Genomic DNA, 10,693 nt, shown 5'->3' on the forward strand with positions numbered 1-10,693 from the left:
AGAAAATAAATTTCTGTTTGTTAAAGCCAGCCACTTGTGGTAATTCTCCTATAGCAGCATTAGATAACTAAGACAGAATTTGGTACTAAAAGAGTGGGGTGCTGCACTAACAAATGCCTTAAATGTGGAAGTGGTTATGCAATTGGGTAATGGGTGGAAGCTGGAAGAATTCTAAGGTGCCTAATAGTAAAAGCCTAGATTGCCTTGAAGAAACTGTTGGTAGAATTATGGACATCAAAGGCAATTCTGGTGAGGGCTCAGAAGGAGTGAGGAGAGCTATAGAGAAATTCTCTATAGTCTTAGAGAATAAATATGGCACCAGCAACAGAACATTGTTAGAAATGTGAATGTTAAATGTGCTTCTGGTGAGGTTTTAAAAGAAAATGATGAACACGTGATTGGACAATGGAGAGAGGGTGATGCTTTTTATACAGTGGCAAAGGACTTGTCTGAATTATGTTCAAATGTTTGGTGGAAGGTAGAATTTGTAAGTGATTGTAAAAATGGTGTGGCTGTGGCGTCTGACATCTAACTTCACAAGAGGGAAGACTAATCAAGATCAATAGCCCAAGGCTAATTCCTATGAGGCAGAGGTCAGATATGCCTCCTCTCTCTGCCATCTTTATGACCTCCCCTGTCTGCCATCTTTACCAATTCTGACACCAGCCGGCCCTCCCACAGCACTACTTCTCTGCTGGGTTCGATAATTCATTGCAATGGCCGTACAGAACTCACAGACCATACTCACAGTTATGGGGTTTATCAGGGAAGTAACAGGTTACAATTCAGGTTCAGGGATGCTCAGAATACAGTTCTTCCATCAGGACAGCCTCTTCTCAGTCATGCCCACAGGCATGACTCTCTCTTGCCCTTGGCCTCTGCCCTGCTCAGGCAAGTGTTACAAAGCTCGTTGAGCTCTGCTGATAAGTGCCCAGAGGCACAGCACTCAGCCAGTAAGCCGCCTCCCGGCCTAAAGGCACTCAGCTTTCTCTCTGGGAAGCCCAGCACACCATCTCCTGCCACTGTTTCTCTGCTATCGCTTCTCACCATCTTCAGTGTTACGGCTCTCTCTCTCTCTTGCTGTTAGTCTCCTGGTTCCAGGAGCTTCTCAGTGCAGGGATCCCAGGTCCAAAGGACATGCTTAGCTCTTCTTCCTTGGTAGTGGTGGAATCTTCTCCTTCCTGCCTCTGGGATGGTTCATTTTAAGCCTAGAGGGATGGCAAAACTGACCAATCCCTTTGGTGGGCCACAGTTATCTGCACAGTCCTGCCCAATCACTTGGGTGGGAGTTACAAGACCATGGCAAGAAAGGCTACACAAAACTGATCCATCACACCGCAGTGATGAACTTGGGTATCTACCTGAAGAGATTCCCATGCAAGATCTTAAAGGGGCTGTGTGGTTTCTCCTTGCCACTTTTAGTAAAAATGAACTGTGCAAAATGAAAACAAAACTTAAAGATTTGGAAAATTCTGTTGTACAAACTAAGGACACTTGTCCTAGAATGTTCACCAAGGAAGTGGCTACACAGTCTTTGTTAAAGAGCCTATGACTGGTGGTTCTAACCAACTACCACAGCAGAAAACCCATCAACCTAGACTGAAGGGAACAGAGAAAACGAAATGAAAGAACACTGTCTGCCTCTTGGAATTCAACAGGCAGGAAACAGGCCAAAGGAGCTACATCTGTAGTCCTCCAAGAAAAGAAAAGGACCGTCCTTGGAGCAGCTTGTAGATCAGCAGAACTATTGGAAGGAGCACAGGAAGCAAGGCTTTCTTGGTTTCAAAGGGTGGGGCCACAGTTTCCTGGACCTCAAAGTGAGGGACCACAATCTCCTGTTTCAAAGAGTTGGATCTTTGCCAACTCGGTTCCGGAATGTAAGGCTGCCGTTCATGAGTGCCAGGGCGATGGGACTGCCGCCTAAAGCTGAGGGGGCGGGGCTTCTATGCCCAAGGGGTAGAAGAACAGGGCCTGCTAGGGCCGAGGTGGTGGGGGCACCACTCAGATGGACTGGGAGAATGGGGCTGCCCAAAGCTGAGGGAAGACTTGCCATCCCAGTGGGTCTGTAAGGCAGAGCTGAAGCCCAGGGCTGAGGGGCCTCCACCTGGAATCCAGAGGGTGTGGCCTCAGAGTCTGTAAGGCAGGGCCATTGCTTAGATGGTCTCAGAGAACAGAGGACTATTTTCAAGCCTCGAGAACGAATGTAGTTTGTTCTGCTGGGTCTTGGACTTGTTTGATGCCCATTATCCCTTCTTTCCCTCCAATTTCTCCCATTTGTAATGGAAATGTCTACCTTGTGTCTGTTCCACCACTGTATTTTGGAAACAGATAACTTGTAGTCTAGATTTCACAGGTTCACAGATGAAGAGAAATTTTGCCTCAGGATGGAACCTAAACCTAAAGTCTCACCCATATTTGATTTAGATGATTCGGAAGATGAGATTTTGGATTGGAGTTAAGACTTTTGGGATGATTTGGTGGGGTGAATGTGTTTTGCATGTGGGAAGGACATGAATTTTGGGGGACCAAAGAGTGGAATGTTACGGATTCTGTCTCCCAAAAAATATATGTTGTAAATTCTATGGTTATAATCGCATTTGGGAATGGGTTGTCTTTGTTATGTTAATGAGGCAGCATTAGTGTAGGCTGTGTCTTGAGTGTTTGGAGATATAAAAGAGATTAAACAAGCAAGAGCAGATATGGGGGAAGAGAGATGCAAAGCCACATGAAGATCGCCCAGGAGCAGAAGCTCTGAAGAGACAAGGACCTTCCTCCAGAGCCAACAGAGAGACAAAGCCTTCCCCTGGAGCCGGCACCCTGAATTTGAACTTCTAGCCTCCTAAACTGTGAGAAATAAATTTCTGTTTGTTAAAGCCACCCACTTGTGGTATTTCTGTTATAGCAGCACTAGATAACTAAGACAGTGACACCAGGCAGGTGTGTGCTGAGTGCAAAGTTACTGAGAAAGGAGTGGGACAGGTAAGTAAGTACTCTCTGGACACAGGGGAGGGGCCTCTGTGAGGGAGGCTGGAGCTGGGCAGAAAAGGAATTGAAGGAAAGGAATTGCCTTCAAGGGGAAACTTGGCTACTTTCCCTTGAGATGTGGTCAGTGTTGAAGAAGCAACAAATTGGGACCTGAACCCTGAAGCCCAGCTTAATTAAACTAACTGGCTTGAGAAGCTTGAGATCTTCACAGCAAAAACCTCCACCCTTCAAACATGCTTCTCAGTAAAAACAGCTCTATCCTTCCAGTCCAACAACCGTCTGTCAGTTTGTCATACTGTGGTGGCTCATATGTTGCTATGTTGCTGGAAACTATGCCACCAGTATTTCAAATACAGCAGGGTTTACCCATGGTGGACAAGTTTTAGTGGAGGTTCCAGAGTAAGACAGACTAGGAGGAAAGGCCTGGTGGACTACTTCTGAAAATCAACCAATGAAAACCTCCTGGGTCACAACAGAATATTGCCCGATATAGTGCTAGAAGATGAGTCCCCTAGGTTGGAAGGGTGTGTCTTGAGTTACGCTCAAAGTACACAGTGGCCACAAAAATGGACTTGAGCATCCTAACTATCCTGAAGATGGTGCAGGACCAGGCGCATTTCATCCTGTTGTACATGGGGTTGCCGTGAGTCGGAGCCAACTTGATGGCAACTAACAACAACAATTATTCTGTTGTTGTTGGCCAGTAGCTCAGGCCAAAAACCTTGGAGCCCTCCTTGCCTCTCTCTTTCCCTCGTATGCCACATCCAATTCATCAGCAAATCCTGTTGGTGCTACTTTAAAAATATATCCAGAATCTGCCCACTTTGCACCACCTCCACTGCTATTACCCTGGTCCAAGCCTCATTGTCTCTTGCCTGGATTGTTGCAGTGGCCTCCCAACTGGTCTCCCTGCTTCTGCCCTTACCACAATACAGTCAGGCCTCGACAAAATCCAGAAGCCAGATGGTCTTGTTAAAACTCAAGTCTGAGGGTGCTACTCCTCTCCTCACACCTGCCACTCAAAGTAAAGCCCAAAGCCCTACAGAGTCTTACAAAGCCCTGCATGATCTGTCACCCTCACCTCCTACCTCATCACCTGCCACTATCCCCCTGTCTAATTCCATTCCAGCCACACTGGCCCCCTTGCTGCTCTCTGAGCATACCAAGATCACTCCCACTCCAGGGCCTTACCACTTGCTGTTCCCTCTACCTGAAAGGCTCTTCCCCCGGATATCTGCATGATCCCTCATTCCTTTCCCTCACTGCACCCAAATATCACTTTATCAATGAGGCCTTCCTCAACCATCCTTTATAAAATAACCACCCCCTTTCCCCTATTCCTGCCCTCCCAATCCCCCTTCCCTGCTTTATGCTTTCCATAGCATTCTGTATGTTTACTTGTTGGTTGCCTCATCCCATTAGATGAGGGCTTCATAAGGGCAAGAATTGTCTGTGCCCCTGGTGCCTAGAACTATGCCAGACACATAGTAAAACCAAATCAGACTCGTTGGCGTGAGTCCATAACGACTCATAGCAACCCTATAGGACAGAGTAGAACTGCCCCATAGGGTTTCCAAGGCTGAAATCTTTACGGAAGCAGGCTGCCACATCTCTCTCCCATGGAGCAGCTGGTAGGTTCGAACTGCCAATCTTTCAGTTAGCAGCCGAGTGCTTTAATCACTGCACCACCAGGGCTCTGACACATAGTAGGTACTCAATAAGCATTCATTGAATGAATGACTCTGTGAGTGACTTCCACTTAACGATTCTCCATAGAACCCTCCCCAGGATGAAGGGGATGCTCACGGTGGCCAGGCGCTTTGATCTTGTGAACAGGGTAGGAGGCAGCTACTCCCTGGTCCTGGTGTAAGCTCACCATGTGGTGCCACAACAGTGCAATTATGTTTCCTAACCAGTAGGCGACAGGTGCCAAGTTAAAGCAACGCCTCACAGTGGGTGGTGAGGATCCTGGGGAGAGAGGAGAAGACCTAGCCTTGGAAAGGGGGCACCATAGAGCTTGGGAGGAGCAGGTGGAAGGTGTGCTTCCCTTCTCCTGCACCGTGCTCCATCACTGCAAACGCTGAGCCCTGAGCCGGGGAAGGAGGGAGAGAAGGCTGTCACGCATGATGGGAGCATTGCTGAGGCTGCCAGCAGGTGCCCTCTCCTGTCCTGGCCACGGTGCCCTTAACCTGTCCTTGGCTCCCCAGATGAATCAGCAATTTCCGGCCTCTGGGGTTCGTTGCGGCACCTCCCCTGAGGTGGATTAGAGGACTTTGCACAATAGTAAGTGACACATCTGGGAGGGCAGGAGACTCAGAAAGCCAGCAGCTGCCTGGGGATAAGGGTCATCTGGGGCTGAGTCTGTATCTCCTAGGTGTGGAGTCCCCCAGCCCATAGAACAGCTGGTGCAGGGAACTTGGGGATGGAGGTTTCCCCAGCCTCAGATGAAAACCAGCCCCTTGGCTACAAGCAGTTGATGACGACAGTTTCAGGGCAGCAAATCCTTTACAGTAAATGAATGCAGGTGTGCCTTGCTTTAAGTCACCCATTACAGGAAAATGGAATATCCATCCAGGATAAACAAAGGGATAATTCCTCATTTGATGAGGGATGTTCCTTGGGGATGTTGTGCATATATGAACCGTCCTAGTGAACTGGAAATCATCGCCTTTATAAATGTTCAGCTTCTGTAGAATTTGAAATGTGGCACTTTCTGATCTATAAAGTGCCTTCAAAGGCACCAGTGCAGTTGCACACACACACAATCTCATCATCTTCTCAGGTACCTATAACTATCCCCATGTTACAGAGTGGGTACATCATACACTTCAGTGAGGCCTTTTCAACTTGAATCTCTTCCCAACACACAACAGTGTCCCCTTGTGATTCCCATAGCACCTCTGGGAAGTTGATACAGAGCAACATGAGAAAACTGAGACCCGGAGAGACGAAGGGCTCCAAACCAGATTCCCTGACTCTGGGCCCAGGTTTCCCATTGCCAGGAGTCAGAATCGACTCAACGGCAATTGACAACAGCAAGCTCTACTCGGCAGGTACTTGGCCTCTCTGAGCCTCAGTTCCCTCAGCTATAAAATGGTGGTAATAATACCTATATCATGAGGAGCTGTGAAGGTGAACTGATGTATGTTAGTGCTCAGAGCAGTGCCTGACATGCAGCTGCTATTATTACATTGTTGTTGTTATTCGGTGCCGTCGAGTCATTTCTGACCCATGGCAACCCTACGTACAACAGAACGAAACACTGCCCGGTCCTGTGCCACCTCACAGTCGCTGCTATGTTTGAGCCCATTGTGGCAGCCACTGTGTCAATCCATCTCACTGAGGGTCTTCCTGTTTCAATGACCCTCTACTTTATCAAGCATGATGTCCTTCTCCAGGGACTGGTCCTTCCTGATAACATGTCCAAAGTACATGAGACAGTCTCGCCATCCTTGATTCTAAGGAGCATTCTGGCTGTACTTCTTCCAAGACAGATCTGTTCATTCTTCTGGCAGTCCATAATATATTCAGTATTCTTTGCTAACACCTTAATTCAAAGACGTCAATCCTTCTTTGGTCTTCCTCATTCATTGTCCAGCGTTCGCATGAATATGAGGAGATTGAAAATACCATGGCTTGAGACAGGTATACCTTAGTCCTCAAAGTGACATCCTTGCTTTTTAACACTTTAAACAGGCCTTTTGCAACAGATTTGCCCAATGCAATGTGTGGTTGGATTTCTTGACTGCTGCTATTATTACACGTATTGCTATTATTCTTGTTATTTTTACAAGATCTTACACTTCTTATATGAAATATCCACAGGGATGTGTGACAGAGTCTCCTCCAGGGGCAGGCAAGATGTCACCCCCTCCTTCGTTCCCTCACCACCCTTACCCCTTCCAGAAGGTCACACTGTGCTGCTTCCCTACCCGCCAGGAACCTCCTGCCACCACCTCACCCCACCTCACAGCTGCCCAGCTGCCTTGGCCAAGGATGAATGGTGTCCCCTGTGGCCTGGCCGGCGTGTGGTCACCCTGCCTGTGCCTGGGGCAGGGCCTAGAGCTCAGACGTGCCTGGCAAGCTGCCAGGGCTTCCTTGGTAGGATGCCCCGCCACTCCCTGCGGGCCCCTCTATTCCGGGAGCTGTAATTTAGACAGCCTTCCCCACCCCAATTGCTATCTGTGGCAGCAGTCCCCAGTCTCTCAGGCCTTGCCCACCCCCCACTCCACTGCCTTTTCATAAACAGCTCTCAGGCTGCCCTGTTATCTTGGGCACCATGGCTCTGGGGAGGAGGCCCTGCCACCCTGGTGATACAACTGACCCCTCTATCCCGGGGAGAAGCCAGCCCATCGTGGGCAGAGCAGAATGGAACCCTTACCCGCGAAAGCCCAACATAGCAACCCTCAGAACCTGACTCCAAAGTCTGCTGGGCAGGGTGGGGTGCAGAGAATAGGGAGCCTATCATCACCACCCCCTATCCTGGGGACTAGGCTGGCCTGGGCTGTGATCTCCCCAAAGGCCCCTGCCTCAGCTGGGTGTGCTCAGCCACAGGGCCATGCAGAGAGAGAGTGCCAGGGCATGTTTTGCGGGGAGGGGGATCAATAACAACAACAAAAGTGACATTTTTAAAATGCAAATGTGACTGTGTCACTCCCTGGCTCCCCATGGTCCTCGGGGGTGAAGTTTGCAAGACCCTTCACCCTCTGCCCCTTCTACCATCTCTCTCACCACAGGACCTTTGCACAAACTCTCCCTCTGCCTAGACACTGTTCTCTTCTTCACCTGACTGAATCCTACTCATCCTGCAGGCCTCAGCTTAGGAGTCACTTCTTATGGAATCCTGTCCTGATGTCACCACACATAGACAGCCCTCCCCGGTCCTCCTCTTGGACTGGGACAGCGTCCTGCCTATGTTCACCAGAAGCACCATACCCTTGCACGTGTCTTTCTCAGACCCAGCCAGCTGTCTTGTTCATTGTGGTTTCCCAGTCCTGGCACACAGTTGGTGTTTGAGAAATATTTGTTGAATGAATGAGTGAATGAATGAATGATTCCTCTGCCCCTCCAGGACGTGTGGGTCTCTTGGGGGGTATTTGGCTACTTTGTGACTGCCATTTCCCAGGAAAGCCCAGGCTCCAGAGTTCTGTCCTGTTGTCCTCTAACTTCAGGCTTGTGGTACTGTCTGTCCATCCTGACCTTTTATCTAGAAAATATGGTTGTTATGGCCATGGACTTCCTGGTGGGAAACCCCGAGGACTCTGGGGATGTCACTAGAGGACAAGGCAGGTACCCTTGGATTGAAAGGGAGGAGGAGGAAGAAGAGGATGTCCTCAGGCCTGTGGGTCACTTATAAGCAGCACATGTGATTCTGGGAGAGAAGGCAGGTGTGCACTGCAAAATTGGCAGGTCAAGTTTTTATTTTGACACTTTATGGTGGGACGCCTGTGGAGATACACTTTGTATTTCACTTGCTCCAGAGAGGGAAGCTGCAAAGAATAGCTTACAACTACAGTAACCAGGCTGAAGTTCAATTCCTCTACCTCTATCCCCATGATTACGGGAGGACCTCTGAAATTTGAGTGTTTCTGCTTCCAACTTGCATCTCCTCTGTCATTTTTCTCACCTCGCAGTTGTCCCAGATCACCTGGCCCAACTGAGGGCTGGAAAAGTGTGGTCACTGCGGCTTCATCCACCTCCTCAGAGCATGGAGGGGCACCCCCAGGCATGGTGCCACAGAGCCAAGGTCTAGGGCCCAGGCCTTGTAGGAAGAGAACAAGAAAGCAGTAGGGGTCAGCGCCCTGCCTCCTTCCTCCTGTAAGCAGCATGACAAGGTGGCCAAAGCCAAGCCCAGGGAATACAGTAAGTTTGGTGGCAAAATATACAAAACGCATGCTCTGGTTGGGTCACATGCCCCATACACACTTCCACCTCAGGACTTTGCACTTACTGTTCTCCCTGCCTGGCTTGCTTTCCCTGGGATATCTACATGGCTCACCCACTCACCCCCTTCAGGGCTTTGCCTAAATGACCCCTTGTTGCTGAGACCTTCCCTGACCACCCTTTTTAAATTGAACCCCCATCACCCTCATCCCATCTCCCTGCTTTATTTTTCTCCATAGCATTTACCACTACCTGACATACTTTGTGTTTTCCTTACTTATTTTGTTTATGGTCTGTCTCTTCTCCATAGAATGTCAGAACCACGTGAGCAGGGATATTTGTCTGTTTTGTTTACTGATACAGCCCTGACTGAGTTATCTATTGCTGTGTAACAAATCATCCAAAAACTTGGAGACCCGGAGGTAAAGCTTGAGAGACTAAAAAAGTGCAGAACACCTGGGCACTGCAGTTAGATTCCTCCGCCTGATTATCCCCATGAATTATGGGAGGACCTCTGAAATCTCAGTATTTCTACTTCCAAATTGCATCTCCTCCATCATTTCTTTTACCTTGCAGTTTTGTCTGGAAACTAAAGAGCTCTGACCCTGTTGTACCAGGGGTCTAATCAGGCCTGGGCTGGTCTCATTCATGACTAGTCCAGAGGCCCCATCTAAACAGCTTTCCTACAGCAGCTCCCCGCTCCAGGTGACCAGACAGGGGTTCCAGACCAGTGTTGTCTCCCAGGTTGTTGACACAGTGGCCAAATTTATTAGTGCTGGGGCTGCCACTGTTGGTGTGGCTGGTTCAAGGGCCAGCAGTGGGACAGTGTTTGGCAGCTGGATCATTGGCTATGCCAGGAACCCGTCTCTCAAGCAGCAGCTCTTCTCCTATGCCATTCTGGAATTTGCTCTGTCTGAGGCCATGGGGCTCTTCTGTTTGATGGTCACCTTCCTCATCCTCTTTGTCATGCGAGACTCCGTGGGGTCACCTACCCGTCCCTGCTGCATGAACTCCAGCCCATGCCCCATGCTGGAGTGTGCTAAAGTTCTACCATTAAACACAACATTTCTCTAAAAAAAAAAAAAATTCAGTGCAAAATTTAGCAGTTTAAAATAACTAGCATTGTTGCACGTGTTTCTACAGTCCAGGTGGCCTCACAAGGTTGCAGAGTCATCCCAAGGCTTGAGTGGGACAGGAGCGCCTGTGTCCAAGCTTACTCACATGTTGCTGATGGTCTCACTTCCTCACTGGCTCTTGGCCTTAGGCTTCGGTTCCTTGCCTCGTGGGCCTCTTACTGGGCTGCTCATAACCTGGGGCTTGCTCTTCCAGAACAAGTGATCCAAATAAAAGGGTGAGGAAGAGAGTGATAGAGCACCCAAAACAGAAGCCACAATATTTTATAAGCGAATGCTGGAAGTGACATGCGTTCACTTCTGCTATCGAATGCTGTTCGTCAGGCAGACCAGCCCTCCTACAGTGTGGGAGGGGACTATACAGGGTGTGGTTACCAGGGGACACGCATCATGGGGGTCGTCTTGGAGGCTGGCTACCACAATCCCCAACAGATACCTGGCACAGAGAAGTTGCTCAAGAAATATCTGTAGGATGAAAGAATGAAGGGAGGAATGATGTTAGCATAATGCAGTTTGGACTTCAGTTCTCATGCAGCTTCCCTCATACCACCCCACCCTGCTTCCCTCATGGTGCCCTTTTATAATTAAGCCCACCTCTTCCTGGCTGTGTGACCTTGGGCCAGTTCCTAAAGTCACAGACCAGTCGTAGGGATTAAGAGAGATGAGAGTGTAGGCACTATAGTGTCTGAACA

The sequence above is a fragment of the Trichechus manatus genome, unplaced genomic scaffold (assembly GCF_000243295.1).
Source record: "Trichechus manatus latirostris isolate Lorelei unplaced genomic scaffold, TriManLat1.0 scaffold00054, whole genome shotgun sequence".
In the NCBI taxonomy this organism is placed as follows: domain Eukaryota; kingdom Metazoa; phylum Chordata; class Mammalia; order Sirenia; family Trichechidae; genus Trichechus; species Trichechus manatus.